Source organism: Heterocephalus glaber, unplaced genomic scaffold (assembly GCF_053883595.1).
Source record: "Heterocephalus glaber isolate CG9 unplaced genomic scaffold, H.glaber_assembly_v1.0 deba00001497, whole genome shotgun sequence".
NCBI classification, from domain to species: domain Eukaryota; kingdom Metazoa; phylum Chordata; class Mammalia; order Rodentia; family Bathyergidae; genus Heterocephalus; species Heterocephalus glaber.
Genome location: NW_028258320.1, coordinates 64625961 through 64642243, shown reverse-complemented (window position 1 = coordinate 64642243; position 16283 = coordinate 64625961). Strand labels below are relative to the sequence as shown.

At 40.5% G+C, this 16283-nt stretch overlaps 1 protein-coding gene across 1 annotated transcript in view; it reads left to right on the top strand.

Annotated features, from left to right (window-relative positions):
• The window catches only part of Sec23ip (SEC23 interacting protein), a 77023-nt gene extending 69251 nt beyond the window's left edge, over window positions 1-7772 (top strand). The window contains exon 19 of the mRNA XM_021253336.2: window positions 7395-7772. The gene's annotated coding sequence lies outside the window, so the exon portion shown is untranslated. The remainder of the gene's footprint in view (window positions 1-7394) is intronic.
• Window positions 7773-16283: the final 8511 nt, after the last annotated feature.

Sequence of the window (16283 nt, the reverse complement as noted above, 5' to 3'; positions counted from 1 at the left end):
AGCCAGTCAGACCTCAGATCTGTGCGAGGTGCAGACAGCAGGGCAAGGGTTCAAGCATTTAGTGCCAGCAGGCAATTTTCAGCTGTTCCTGAGGGCTGTGCCTGGCTTCTCAGGAGGGTGCAGCCCATGTTCTTCCCAGACTGAGTTTAAACTTCTCCAAATCTCTTTCTAACCTACTCCCAGCTCCCAGCTCTCCTGTGGCTGTGTCTCGCCCAGTCACAGTGTGTAGGAGTAAACTGGGAGCTCTGAAGTGAAGTTGTGTTTTAGTTGTTCTGATTTAAATAATCCACCCTTTCCCGCAATAGCACTTGATCAAGCACTCTCTGGTGATGTGGCAAACTGAATCCCTCTTCGGCTGTTGCCTGCTGTGTGGCAGTGATATAGGAGAAAGTGTTACTCCCAACCTGCAGATGTCAGATATGCCAAGTTCTTCCCTGAATTGAAGAATGAATTCCAAAGGACAATGGAGATTGAGTGGAGAGGTTTATTGGGGAACGGGAATAGCTTCTGAGAGACAAGAGGGGTCCCTGAAATGGGTTGCCACTGAGGTCCTTTGTCAGGGGTAATTTATATAGCAGTCACAATGTGGGTACAACTGGCCCCAACTACCATCAACCTGTAGGAGTAAAAGTATGGCTGCTTAGCTAATGTTGGTCCAATAGGGAAGCGGGTCACACAGCAAGGGTACATGGAAAGGACAAGGACTTTTTTGGGATGGAATGGGTTGGGATGCTCTGGTCACCCACCTAGGTGACTGATGCCTTGCTGGACTTCCTGGACCAGGTAGTAGTAATTATAGTATAGTTCTGAGTTATGAGTTACTGCTTAACCCTTATGGAGGCATGTAGACCTGGCCATTGCATTTTTATCTTGAGGCCTGGTCTTCTTCAGATATGCCTCCAGCCACAATTCAGATGTCTTTATTTTTTCTGCTGACTTCCTTGAGAGCTCAGCCCCTCTCTGATTGTATATTAATTTCTATCTAACATAGCTACCTACAACAGAAGGAGTCCCCTTGGAGCAAAACCCCACGCTGATTATTTCAAGTCACTGAGGATGTGGGCTTTGCTGTTCTTCCCAGGGATTCCCAGCCTGGGTACTTACCTTGCTTCTGGGGAGCCCTGTTCTCCTCGAAGTGAGCCATGACTGCCAGAGAGTGTCCACATGTTTTCCTTCTTTTCCTCTCCATTGTGGACCATCTTTCTAACTTCTTTGTAGTTTCTAAATTTTCTTTCAATTTCTTCCTGATTCCCAGAGATCTGCTTTTCCTTTTTCCTTCCACAAGGTGTTATTTTCTAGTATCTGGATTTTGGATCTTGGAGAGGCTGAATTTTACTTCCAGTCCCCACTCTGCCATCTTCTTTCATCTCCACCTCACTTACTTCTAATAACAGTCCCATATCTAGGCATTGTTGTCTCATTTCACAAGAAAAAATTGGGAATAGGGAATGTGAGGGGACTTTTTAGTAAGAAAAATTATACACAAAGACCTCAAGAAGGGCACAGAGGAGACGCTCCATAGATGGAATGAATCAGTGTAATATGGGGACATTGGCAGTTGTAGAGAGGACTGTAGGGTCATTTGCTCAGACTCATGTGTTTTTGAGTTCATTTTTGTTTTTTTATGGTTTTTCTATTTCCCTCTTCATCATGCATTGTCGTTTGTATTACCATCACCACCATGTCCATCTGAGCCACTGTGTAAGGCAACCTTGAAGAGTTTTGAATCCCAGCTGTGTCCCATCCTAGCTGTGTGACCTTAGGGAAGTTAAGCAGCAGCATCTTCATTTGTAAAATGAAGAGGATAGTAACCTCAGAGGGTGGTTTGATGATTTAATAAGGTGCAGGTTATCTTGAACACAGCACTTGAGAATGCTAGGCATTATTATTACTACTACTGTGCAAATGGCCATCTGAGCAAATCTCATATCTGCTTTTTCTCTCTTCCTTTTTTTTGGTACCAGGGATTGAACTTGGGTCCTTGCACTTGTGCAGCAGGCGGCAAAACCACTGAGCTAAATCCCTGGCCCTTCATATCTGCTTTTTCTGAGAGGACCTAGTGAAGCAATATGTGCAGGGCTGATGGCAAATGTTTGTTATAAATGATTGTACGGAGGAACTGGAGCCTTCTCTTGAGAGAATGAAGGCCCAAAGCCCTGATCCTGGCCAGGAGGAGGCTGGTCACTGGGAAGGTCCAAAGCACCAGGGCTCAATAAGGGAAGGAAGCAGAGGTTCATCCCCAAGGGTGGCGGTCTACAGTATAACTGAACAGTTCCAGTCAAAAGATCAGTACTTGGGGACAACAACATGAAGCAAGACACAGGGAAAACCGGAAGGACAGCTGTGTGTTAAGTTGTGGCCCAGGGGGCACCACTCACCCAGAATGCAAACCTGCCAGCCTCACTCCTGAGGGGCAGTATGGTGGCCTGGCGGAAAGTGCCTGTCAGGGAAACCTGTAGCAACAGTGTTCCCTGGAGTAGGAATGCTGCATGCTGGTGGACACTGAGCCCCGAGGGAATTTTGGGCTTTTTAATTTTCATTTTAATGTTGCTTTTTGAAAAACAAACACACATGGGCCGGGGATTTAGCTCAGTGGTTTTGCCGCCTGCTGCGCAAGTGCAAGGACCTGAGTTCGATCCCCGGTACCAAAAAAAACCCAAAAACAAACACACATGAAGTTAAAAAAAAACCAATTCCCCCAACAAAAACCAACAGAACCCCACACCCCAGTGTCTCTCTACTGAGGCTACAATCAAGACTTTTCCTGTTGGCTTGATAATGCGTGAAGGTCCTTCCATTGCATCTGTCTTCTGAGGCTAAAACATGTCCTCAGCTGGTGGCTGTCTGGGTGCATCCTAGCATGGTAGATCATAAAGGAAAGGCCTTTGGATTCAGTCTGATTTGCTGTCAAATCTTGTCTCTGGACAGTTTTTTAAACCTCACTTTTACATTAAATTTTTGTTATTGATATAAAAATGATTTTTGTAAAAATTCATTATATATAGGGATATACTAGATAAAAGGTGAATCTTCTCACTCACTTTCATCCTCATTGCTCTCTTATTTATAGCTGTTCAGGAGATTTTTGCAGCCTTTCCCCCCAGTATTTTGTAGCTTCACTTGTGAAATTCTTTAAAGAAATGGTTATTGTTAGTACCTAGAAAAATATGGATTACTTCCCCTTAGGTACATCCATCTGCCTTCTTCCTCCGTATGGTGGCTGTAGTTTTCAGCTATTTTTCTTGGGTTTGTTGAACATCAGTTTTCTTAACTGTAAGATGCAGATAATATCTACCTTGCGGAGCATCAGTAAGGATCCAGTGAGATAAAGAAAGGCACCTTGCTTCACCTTACTCAGTGTGGTTGAATGCGCTTGCGCAGCAGGTGGCGAAACCACTGAGCTGAATCCCTGGCCCTGTTGTTGTTTTGAGACAGGATCTCACTGTATAGTCCAGGCTGGCTTTAAATTCATGGCGATCGTCCTGCCTCAGCCTCCAAGCTTGTGCCACCGTGCCCAGCTCTCAGTGGAATTGAATATTAACTTGCATTTTCACTGATATCAGCCTTGTGATGAGATCTTTCCTGTGCAAGTAACTCTCTTCACTGATTATAAAAAAATGGATCATTGAAAAAAATAATTTGGTCTGAAAGGCTCTGGTTAAACAGAAAGAGTGAAATGACATAAAATTTACCATCTTAACTATTTTTTTTTTTTTTTGGTACTGGGGATCGAACTTGGGTCCTTGTGCTTGCGCAGCAGGCAGCGAAACCACTCAGCTAAATCCCTGGCCAATCTTAACTATTTTTAAGTGTCCAGCAGAGTGGCCTTAAGTACATGCTAAGATGTAAGTGTGATCTGGCTGCAACATCTGTCACCCATGATCTCTAGGGTTGATCTCGTCGATTTGGCTGCCCAGGCAGGTGTCCGCTCCCTCCCTCAGTGCTCCGTATGTGTCCCCTCTCAAGATATGTGCTCTGTCAAAGAGGACGCTGTCTTAGTTTCTTTCTAGTTGTTGGGACAAAATACCCGACACCCACCAGGGAAAGGAGGAAAGATTTATTCAGTTTGTAGAGGTTTCAGTCCATAGTCAGCTGACTCCATGGCAGGGCAGCATGGCAGAGGGACACGGCACAGGAGAAACAGTCCATGGTAGGGAAGGCAGGAAGCAACAAGAGGAGAGGGGCAGTTCTGCTTTCTCTCTCTCCCTTATCCCATCTAGGCTATAAGCCTATTGGTTGGTGCCACCCACATCCAGGATGGGGCTTCCTTTATCCACACCCAGAGCTATGCTAAACCCATCTAGTTATCACACACCTTTAATCCCAGTATTATACACCCATGGTCCAGCCACCTCTGAAAAGCCCCACCTGTGAGTGCAGGAGACTTTGGGGGGCCAAAACAATGACCTTCCCTGATAAAAAGGGACTGTTTTTTGGCCAAAGGTATATGAGGGCTGCATTCCCCTGCTACAACCTCCAAAAAAGCTCTCAAGCACATGCAAATAGTTGTGGTCCACCACCACTATCCATCTCCAGAACACTTTTTGTCTTTCAAAAGTGAAACTTCTCATTTTGCTCCCTCTGCCCCTAGACTCTGGCAACCACCATCCTAACCTCTGTCTCTCTGAATCTGTTAGTGTAGGAAGGTACTTCATGTAAATGGTAGCTTATAAGAGTGCAGAGCATTTGCTCAATAAGGCTCAATAACAGTAACAGTTTGTTAATGTATCACTGGTCAATAAACAATGGGTTGTTTTCATTCCTTGAGTAATGTGAGCAATGCTCTTATGAACATGGGTACACAAAGATCTCTTGGAGTCCCTGCTTTTAATTCTTTTGGGTGAGGAAAAAATTCCTGTGTCTTTTTGTGGTAGCAGGAGCCCTGGGGAGAGTGGCCTGGCTGGCCCACTTTGTGCCACTTAGGCTGCTGTGACAGAAAGGAGGTGCTTGTGTCTGAGTGTCTCACAGTGTACTGTTTTTTTTTGGGGGGGGGAGCAAGGTTTTGCTATGTATTCCAGGCTGGTCTTAAACTTGCGGCAATCCTCCTGTCTCAGCCTCCCGAGTGCTGGATTACAGGCATGTGCCACCATCACTGCGTATTGAGTTTGCAGAACTCCTTTAGCCTGCTGTGTCAGCACGTGGGGCCACAGAAGGCACTGAGCAAATGGGAGATTTGTTGTTACTGTTAACTTTCAGGACTTCCACAAACATACATTTTTCTATTTTATTGTGTAATTTCAACTACTAAAATGACCCTGAGCAATGTGCAAACTGCAATAAACCATAAACATTTAGCTTCCAGGAAATAAAAATGCAGTAGGAAGAAATAGCAGCATGGGAAAGAAATGACTGGGAAACGCTCCCATAATGAAATATCTTGGCTAGTTTTTGTATCCCACCCTTCCCTCTGTTTAAATTCTCTATATTATTCAATGCAGCATTGTTTGCATTGTAGAAGACTATAAACAACCTCAATGTCTATCAGAGGGAGAAGATTAGATAAATTATAGTCCTCTATTCCTGTGCAATCCCATACAGCTGTAAAAAAGAATGTTCAACCTCTTTGTTGAGAAAGATCAACCAGACATTTAAAGTGAAGTAGCAAAGGCAAAATGCTGAGTAGATTGTACAGTAAGCTGTCCCTTATGGAAAAAAGTGAACATGAGCACATGTGTGTTCACATATGTGCATCCATAGTGCATTCTTATGTCTAATGAAACTCTGGAAAGATGAATAAGTGGTTATACATGAAGATAGGGGAGAGATTTCACAGTATCTTTTTATTTTTATTTATTTTTAATTTTTTAAATTTTTTTGGTACCGGGGATCGAACTCGGGTCCTTGCATTTGTGCAGCAGGTGGTGAAACCACTGAGCTAAATCCCCAGCCCATAGTATCTTTTTATAAAATATATATTTTTAATTTTTCAAGCCATGTGGATATATCACTCATTGAGAAGAAAGAAAAGAGTTCAATTTTTTCACAAGCCTGACCATAGGTGAGGCTCAAAATTTAAATTAAGTTGATTCATAGGCACAAACAATTTCTTGTAAGAAAAACAAATGTTCATTATAGGGTATTCAGAATTTATCTTTTGATGCAGAGAGTAAAAAAACTTCTTCTGATCTCAACTGTTCATCTAACATAAGCCCCAGAACTTCATGTGCTCATAGGTGGGGCTTTTGGAAGGTGATTGGCTTATGGGGGCTTACAGCTAACTTGCTATTGGGAAGTGGGGGTCTGGTCAGAAGAGGTGGGTCACGGGGACATAGCCTAGAAGGGTTTATCTCCCTCCTGGTTCCTCCCTTCACTCTCTCAGTTTTCTTGCTTCCCTGAGCAGACCTGAGCAGCTCCTCCTCCTGCCATGCCCCTCTGCCATGTGGTCCTGCCGTGGAGCCAGCCGGCTGGATTAACCAAGAGCCAAAATAAAACTTCCCTTCTTTAAATTGGGGGTGTCAGGACTGTGTCCCAGTGATGAGAAATGTAAGACACCAACACTGTAGATCCTAGAGAAGAATAGGGAGGTGATGGTGCCCAAAGTCCAACTCAGCAACTGATCATCAGCTCTTTGAGAAGGGAGTGTTGGGTCCAGAGCAGGGGGACTGAAGTTGGGCAGAGGAGGAAACTAAAGCCAGGATGGACTAGGACTGGGTTTCACTCAGGTCTCTGTCCCTCCTGTACATTGCTCTCGGTGTGGAGGTGGCAGGCAGAAGGTGCTCCCCAGTGCTAAAACCAACCTTAGCTTGTGTGGTTGTCCCAGAACTTCACTTGCTCAAGACCTTAAAGTCTGCAGTGGCTCATAAACCAGCAGGTAGACCGGCAGACCAGCAAATACACATTGACTGAATGCCCGTCTCCACAAGGTCAGAACTTTCATCACTGCCACTCTTGAGGGTCCCCAGGCAGGCTGCACTTGACCCCAGAAAGCCTAGGTAGAGAATCGGTCTCTAACCTGAACTCACCCAGAGAAGCACAGGGTAGAATCTAGGCTCGTTCCTCTTTACCCCAGAGCAGTGGTAGTGAACCTATGGTGCATATGCTGCAGCGAGCACATAGAGCCCTCTCTGTCAGCATTCAAGTCAAGTTGTTCCAGGTCTTTTTTTTTTTTGGTACCGGGGATCGAACTCAGGACCTTGTGCTTTCGAGGCAGGCTCCGGAACCACTGAGCTAAATCCCCGGCCCTGTTCCAGATCTTGAAAGTGGGCAGCTGAAATATTTTTCAAATCTAATAATGCATTTAGAAAATTCTTCAACATTTTCAGACAGTCCTACAAGCCATCGGGAAATCTTCAAGGAATTTTCTAGTATTGTAGCAGCAGCAAAGGATAATTTTACTAACAGAATTTTACAGTTCCATAAGATGGAGACAACTCTGTGCTTTCTTACTTCTCCAGATAAAGCCAAATTTGAAGAAATTGACCTTTCCTGCTTATACTGGTTAAATTTTGGAAATCTGGAAATGGAGCTATTGGAATTTCAAGAAAACTCTATCTGGAAAAATAAATTCTGTGACCTGTGTACTACACCAGAGAATATAGAGACAATAGAGTATGAAGATGACAAAGGACAACACAGTAGTTCTGAAAATGAAATCCTTACAGTGTGGAATTCTCTGCCAAATAATTTTAAGTCAGTGAAAGCACTTGGGATTGCTTTTCTTACTTTGTTTGGATCATTTTATGCTTGTGAGCATCTGTTTTCAGCTTTGAATTATATCAAATCTGATACAAGAAACAGACATGACCTGAGTGCTGCATGTGTTGCTCTCAAACTAAGGAAGTAAGAGCCAAGGTTTGACAAACTATCAGCATGCACACAGCAGCAAAGATCACATTAATTGTGCAAAAGTATGCCAAATGCAAACTTTTACCTTTCAATAAAAAGCTGTTTATATCATTGAAAGCTGCATTATTGTGTTTTTTTAGACAAAAGATGTTCATATATGAGTTGTTTTTTCTAAACTAGAACTTCAGTATTAAAACCTCAGTTTCATTGCAGTGTTGGCAACTTTGCAATAAATAAGTGGGTCTTAGGTTACAGTTTGGGCACTTGGTCTCTAAAAGGTTTGCCATCACTTTCCTAGAGCCACCACAAGCCAAGGAATAGTTGGCCTTAGAATCAAGGTGAACTCAGGAACAATTAGACATCAGAGCAACAGGGATTCCATGCCAGATGACTGTCAAATGTCAGAGACCCTTTGACAGACTAAACAGTAAATCTTGAGACCCAGAAATATATTATCTACCGAGTTACACTTAAAACAGAAGGCAAAATGAAAATGAAAAGAGTTACACCCAGCAAATATAAACCCCCAAATCTCGCTAGCTTAGTTTCAGACAAAACATTTACAGCAAAACTACAAAACCAAAGACAAAGAAAGTTATTCCATGTTGACAAAAGAAACAATAAACTGTGCCGGAGATTTAGCTCAGTGGTTCCACCGCTTGCCTTGTAAGCGCAAGGACCCGAGTTCGGTCCCTGGTACCAAAAAAAAAAAAAAAAAAGAAACAACAAACCAAGAAGATTTAAGTGTCATAAAAATAGGCCCCTAACATCGTACCCTTGACATACATAAAGCTACTTGTGGTAGAATTAAGATGAGGGAAAGAGAAATCAAGAATTGGAGTTGGAGATTTTAACATATATTCAAAAGCTGATAAATCAAGCAGAAAAACCACAAGGATTCAGAGGAGTTTAATAACATGATTATTTAATTCAAATTATCAGATAAATTTAACTTTATATTCAAGACATGGAATATATTCTTTTGAGCACACCAAGTACATGTACAAAACTATTCATGTATAGGGCTGGGGATTTAGCTCAGTGGTTTCACCGCCTGCTGTGCAAGCATAAGGACCCAAGTTCGATCCCCAGTACCAAAAAAAACAAAAACCAAAACCAAAAACTATTCATGTATGACACCACAAAGATAGTCTCAATGAATTAGACAGAAATGACTGTATAAAAAGAAAAAGAATTGACTTTATGCAAACTGTATGTTGTGCTGGAAATACAATAAAATCATAAATCAATATCAGAGGATGTAGAAGGAAGAATAATGGCCTTGCAAAGTGTTCATGCTTAAATTCCCGAATCTGTGAATACATTACCTTATGTGGCAAGAGTGACTGTACAGATGTGAATAAGGTTAAGGGCCCTGAGCTGGCGAGAGTTGCCTGGATTACCCCAGTGGATCCACTTAAATCACATGGGTCCTTAAAAGAGGAGACCCTCTCCCAACCACAGGTAGAAAGAGGCAGGGTCAGGGAGTTGTCATGTGAGAAAGACTCAACCTGGCATTGCTGACCTTGCAACTGGAGGAAGCAGGGGCCATAAGCCAAAGATGGTCGGTGGGTTCTAGAAACTGGGAATAATCCTCAGCTGAGAGCCGGAAGGAAACAGGGCTCTCTGTTCTAACAAGGAGCTGAATTCTACCGGCAACCTGAATGTGCACGGACATGGATTACCCCCTACTGCCTCCTGTCCTGCTGACACTTGGACTTAACCCAACTGACACCTGTTTCTGACTTCTGACCTCCAAGATTGTGAGAATAAAGCTACTAGGCTTGTAGTAATTGTTTTAAAGCACTAGGCTTGTGGTAATTTGTTACAGAAGCAAGAGGAAAAACTGACCGCAGAAGAGACTAAAGACTTCCATATCACTAAATAATTACCGAATTAAGGAAGATATAAGGGATTATACTAATCATACTGCTACAAGTAACAATACTGCTACAAGTAACACATTATCCTTAAATTTAGTGGCATAAGACAATACATGCATTTACTTTGCAGCTTCAGCAGGTTAGGAGTTCAGGTATGGCTTAGTTGTGTGCTCAGGTTCAAGGTCATGGTGGTGGCTGAGGCTGTGGTCATCTTAAAACTTAACTGGGGAAGATTCTTTCTCTGTGTTTGCTTATGGGTTGTTGGTGGGATTCGAATCCTTGCAGGCTGCTGGCCAGAGGCTGCCAATTCCTTGCAATCCCTGTGGATATCTTCAATATGACAGCTTGCTCCATCAAAGAGAGCAAGAGAGGGACTGCTGCTGGCAAGAGGAACCGAATAAACTTTTGTACCCTAATCTCGGAAGTGATATCCTATCACTTTTGTCCTATTCTAGGAGCAAGTCTCCAGGACTCAAGGACAGGGATCCCATAAAGGCAGGAGTCCCAGGAGGCAGATATCTTTGGAGCCAAGTTAGAAGCTGCCTGTCACAAGGGGCAAATACAAAATTCTTAGGGTTCGTGACAAAGTGGGACATGGTAATATGTATGTGAGGCAACTAAAACTATACTAAGAGGGAGATTCATAGTTTTGAATGCAATTAGAAAGAAGAAAGATAGAAAATAAATTGGCTTAGCTTTTTTTTTTATTAAGGAGAGAGTTTAATTTTATTGCATGTCTATCTGCTGTTTGAATTTTCAAACATGAGCACACATTTTGTTTTGTTTTTCTGATACTGGAGATTGAACCTCCTACAATGAGCTACATCTCCAGCCTCTTTTTTATTAATTAATTTTATTGGTACAAATTAAATATATATATAATGATTGCATTCATCAAAGGAAGTTTGTACCTATACATGTTATAGCTTGGTTCCTCTTTTTCTGGCTTAGCTTTCAATTTAAGCAAATAGGAACAATGGAAATTAGAGTAAATTTGAAAGAAATGAAATAATGGTAAAAGCAGAAATTCATGAAGTAGTGAAATAAATAAATGATAGATGGTTTTTCATCATTCAGGTTTTGGCTCCTGGGTTGTAAATAGGGGCTGTGTATTCAGTTACTCAGCTCTTTTCTTTGTCCTGCCATGGGGAACATGGACTTGATGTCAGGTGTGACATCTTGTAACACAAGGTGAGGGGTGCGTCCCAAGGCTGGAGGACTTGCTGGGGTCCTAGACACTGCAGAGCTATTGTGTCAGACCTGAAATCCATATATCCTACCATTTACCCAAGAAAAAAATGAATTTCTAAGTTTTTAAAGCCATGGTTATTTTGGGCCTCTGTTACACGCAGGTAAATTCTATATTATAACAAATACAGAACTGAAGAGAAAAAGGTCATTACTTTTTAGATGATATGAGGATTTATATAGTAAACCTAAGAAAGTAAAGTATTAGAACTAATAAGAGAATTTAAAGTTCAGCAAGGTTTGGGGGTATAAAATCAATCTGAATTGTATCTTCTACTCTGGAAATAACTCATTATAAGATGTAAAAGAAAATAAGGTAGCAATTAAAATAGCTAAAAACCTCCCAGACTCCACAACACATAAATTTTTCTAGGAATTAGCATAATAAAAACCTCAAGATGTTTGTGAAGAAAAATTTGAAACTGTATTAAATGATATAAAATAAGGTGTAAATATATAGAGTTATGGATAAGATGAAAATATTATAACACTGTTGATTCTCACCTAATTAATCTGTAAATTCAATGCAACCCCAATTAAAAATTTTGGTGTATTTTTAGTGGACTTAATAAATGATTTCTACAAATTAGACAAATGAATAAAGTTCCATGAATAACTAGAACTTTTTGGAACAAAGAAGATTCACATACCAGATATTGACCTATATCATAAATCCAGCACAAAAACTGATCAAATGGAGTAGAAGGAGCTCAGGAAATGGACTCTCTATATATGGGAAGTCAATCTTTCATAGAGTTAGGGAAAAGGTGGCATATTTGGTAAATAATCATGTGAAAACGGAGCCCCTATCTGGAGAAAAATAAAGTTAGATCCCTATTCCATATCCTGGTGAATCAAAGACCTAGTTACTTTGTGTTAGTTACTTTTCTCTCATTGCTGAGACAAAATACCCAACACCCAAAGTTAAATGGGGAATGTTTTATTTAGCATATAGTTCATAGAGGTTTCAGTCCATAATTGGCTAGCTCCAAGGCAGAGTGGCAGAGCGGCAACAGTTCATGGAGGACAGACAGTAGCAAAGCAACAAGAGAGCTTAATAGCGTCCTTCTGCCCCTTTTATCTTATTCAGACTACCTAGGGCAGGTAGCACTCATGCCTTTAATCCTAGTGCCCGAGGGCCTAGCCCCATCATGAATCAATCACACACTCTAAATTCAGCCACCTCTAAAATAGTCTATGACCACATGAGGCTTTGGGGGGACATCTAGACACAAACTATAAAACATAACTTTAAAGATAAAGCACAATGCTAATAGAAAAAAGTGTAGATTATTCTTTATGATCTTGAGTGGGGAAGTATTTCTTAATAGGTGCTAAGGTTTGGGCTTTTTTTGTTTGTGGTGCTGAGGATCAAACCCAGGCCTCACACTTGCTTGGAAAGTGCTCTATCACCAAGCCACACTGTCCGCTGTGTTGGATTTTAAATATCCCACAAAGGCTGATGTGTTAAAGGCTTGGTTCCCACCCTGCAACACTATGGGTAGTTGATGAAACCTTTAGGAAGGAAGTTGGGCTACTGTGGATGTGCCCTTGAAGGGGATATTGGGTCCTTGCTGCTTTCTCTGCTTTCTGGCTGCCGTGAGGTAAACAGGACTCCTGTACCACATGCTCCCACCATTGTGCTGCCACAGGCCCAAAATAACAGGGCCCAGTAACTATTAACTGAGGCCTCTGAAAGTGTAAGCCAAAAATAAGTATTTTCCCTTATTAAATTGGTTATCTCAGGTATTTTGTCAAGTGACACAAAACTGACAAACACAATGGAAGCCTCAAAGTATATGCACTGACGGGAAAAATAGATTTTAATACATTAAAAAGTGTTTTTCTGGGAGGCAGCTGTTGAAAGGTGAACACTATCATCAGAGTAAATAAGTATCAGCTGGAAAGATGCATTTTTAACATCTATGACTGAAAAAAAATTAGTTTGTAGAATGTAGAGAAAAACATCTAAAAGTCAGCATGGAAAAGAGCAGGAAGCACATTACGAATAAAATAAGTTGTTTTGAGAGGAGGTAAATTGCTTACATCCTTGGCTGACAACTTGACTGTGACCTCCAGAGATCCCAAGACTGGGTCAGTCAGTTCAGCGGCTCCAGACCTTTGGAAACTGTGTGAGGTAATATTTTCAGCTGCTAAATTTTGGGTTAGTTTGCTGTTCAGCAACAAATAACTAATTGAAGAAGTAAGCTACAAATAGAGACTTTTATGCTACTATGGACTGTACTTAGATACCATTGTGAGTTTTTGAAAATTCAAATAATGATATGAAAAAAATAGACTCTTGCTAGGCATGGAGGCACATGCCTGTAATCCCAGCACCCTGGGAGGCAGAAGCAGGAGGATCAAAAGGTTGAGTCCTGGCTGGGGAATTTAGCAAGATCCTGTCTCAAAATAAAAAAGAGATGGGGATGTGGCTCCATATGAAGGTCCTTGGTTTAATTCCCAGTAACTCTCTCTCTGCCTCCCTTCCTCTCTCTCTTTATTTTGGAATAATATTAGATATATATAAAGATTTAAAAGACTGTAAGATTGTAGAGAGGGTTTCCAAACACCCCTCATCCTGCTTCTGTCATTGTTAACATCTCACATAACCCTGGATATTTGTCAAAACTAGGAAGCTGACATGGTGTAGTTTCATAAACCAAACTTTCTGGTCCGTTAACCAAACTCAAGACTTCATTTGAATTTTTTAGTTTTTCCATTAATATCCTCTTTCTCTTCTAGTACTCAACCCAGGGCACCCCATTGGATTTAGTTTTCATATTTTTCTAGTCTCCTAGACCATGACAATTTCTCAGTTTTTTCTTGTTTTTCATGACTTTAACAGGTATCTTAGCTATATTGAAATTACTTTTATTTGTTGGATTCTATTTCTTTGTGACAGATCTAGGAGAGTGAAGTACAGAGACTCAGGGATTATACAGGTTACAGTTGGTTTTACAATAATTTGTGCAAGTATTTGGTTGTCAGCACTCCCCAGTAGCCTGTAAGAGTCATTAAGATAGGGACCATGTTTGCTTTTGCGAAGTTTGCAAGATTACTGAGACATAGTAGTTTTTCCATAAATACATGTAGAACGAATGAATATATAGTTAATGATCCAAAGGATTTTTTGTTTGTGGTACTGGGAATTGAACCTAGGGGTGTTCTACCACTGAGCTACTTCCCCAGATCTTTAAAATTTTTTAAAATTTTGAGACAGGGTCTTGCTGAGTTGCCCACACTGCCTTGAACATGCAATCCTCCTGCCTCAGTCTCTGGAGTAGGTGGGATTACAGGCATGTGCCATCATGTTCACCAAATGATTTTTAATGAAACAATAAGCTGCAGTATTCAGAGGATTTAGAATTGTGCCTGCATCACAGTAAGTCTTAAATAAATAGTAACTCTTTGCTAGGTGCCAGACACATTATATTTTACTCACATTAGCCAAATAAATGTGTGTTCAATTCTGTTACATAAAATAAAGGTTGTGAAATTTTTTCCAAAGGACTCATTCTCCTCTAGGTGGACAAGTCTTATTTGGTTCCTGGGAATTAATTATTCCTTTTAGTTAAGCCCAGTGAAGTTGAAGAGAAAAAACCTGCCCAAATGGGTAGAGCTGGGGTTCTAGAAACAGCACATGGTGAAAGTACAGTGTGTCTGTGTGCCAGGGAGAGAAAGCAAAAATCAATACAGGGTTTTCAGGAGCAATGTATGCAGAGCAAAACTACGCAAGTTAACAAATGGGAGGAGAAAATACCAATTTCTTACTCATCCCTGCCTCTTCGAAACCTGAAGCCTAAGTTCTGAAAACTTTATTCTAATTAAATACAACCTCATTTTAATGCAGGGTAAAACTCTCACCATCTCTTAACATTTGAATTTAAAATTTTCACTCTTTAACACTACTCTTCATATTACTATTGGCATTTTACTTAGAAGGCTAAGTGCAAATCATGTGTTGGACTTTTTTATGGCAGGGAGAGGCAGAGGCAGTGATAACACATCTGGGAAGATAGTGGAAATAAATCTTAATGGAATTTGGGAAATGAGAAAGGCTGAGCTGCTGTCTATGGCTGAAACAATGATTCATTCTGGGGCAGCTCAAAGGGTGTGATTATTAAAGGTTTTATGTGGTGGTTTATATATAATTTAGAAATAACAGTAAATTGGATTTGGACTTTTGGCTCTTCTCCTGGATTAAATCCCTTGAATGTTTATCCTTTAGAAGACACAAAAAGAATCCAATTTTTAGTCCCATATATCTAAATGCAGTAAGTGACTTCTTTTGTTTTGTTTTGTGTAGGGAAAAAATAAAAATGTGTTTCAGAGTAAAATACCAGAAAGTCATTACAGTAAAAACTTAGGAATGAGCCTCTGTAATATATTTTGCTAGTGACAATATAGCCTAATAAACCGGGGCTGTTCATCAACTTTATAATTTATTTTCCATATTTTTTTAGCTAGCTGTAGAAAATTCAGCTTTAAATGTCTGTTTTTTAAAATCTATGACCTTCTATGGAAGAAATTACTTGTGTCCATATTTAAATTATTTGGTTTCCTCAAATTTTCATTGCTTTACTTCTAGATTGCTATTTCATAAAAAGGGCTCATTCATGTATTCACTCATTGTTTATGGAAATCTTGTATTGGATTCTTAATGATTAGCTCAGTATCTGACATATGGTGATGACATATCTAAATTTATATCTATATATATTTGTTGAAAGAAGAAATATTGTATTGCATGCACATAACAATGCTTTGAATGCATTTCCTAAGACATGGCTAATATTTTTTATTATGTTTCCCCTTTCATGAATTTTATTCATAAAATTTTTATTCCTTTATTTTCCCTCTTTCCTCCCTTTTCCCTACTCTCTCCAGCCACTGATAGTCACTATTCTATTCTAAATTCTATAAAGTCCACAATTTTAGATTTCACATATCAGTGAGATTATGAGGTACTTGTCTTTTGGTGCCTGGCTTGTTTCACTTAACATAATGATCTCCTGCTCCATCCACGTTGTCACAGATGACAAGATTTCATTCTTTTAAGGCTGAGTAGTAGTCCACTGTGTATGTGTACCACATTTTCTGTTCTTTGTTTTGTTGGCTTTTTTGAGACAGGGTCTCACCATGTAGCCCAGTCTGGCCTCGATCTCATGTTGATCCTCCTGCTTCAGTTTCCTGAGTGCAGGGATTACAGGTGTGTGCCATCATGCCCAGCTACCACATTTTTCTTATTCATAAGCTAATGAACACGTATTTCTATTTCTTGGCTATTGTGAATAGTGCTGCAATAAACATGAGAGTAGAGATGTCTCTTTGACATACTGACTTGAGCCTATTCTACTTTCAAAC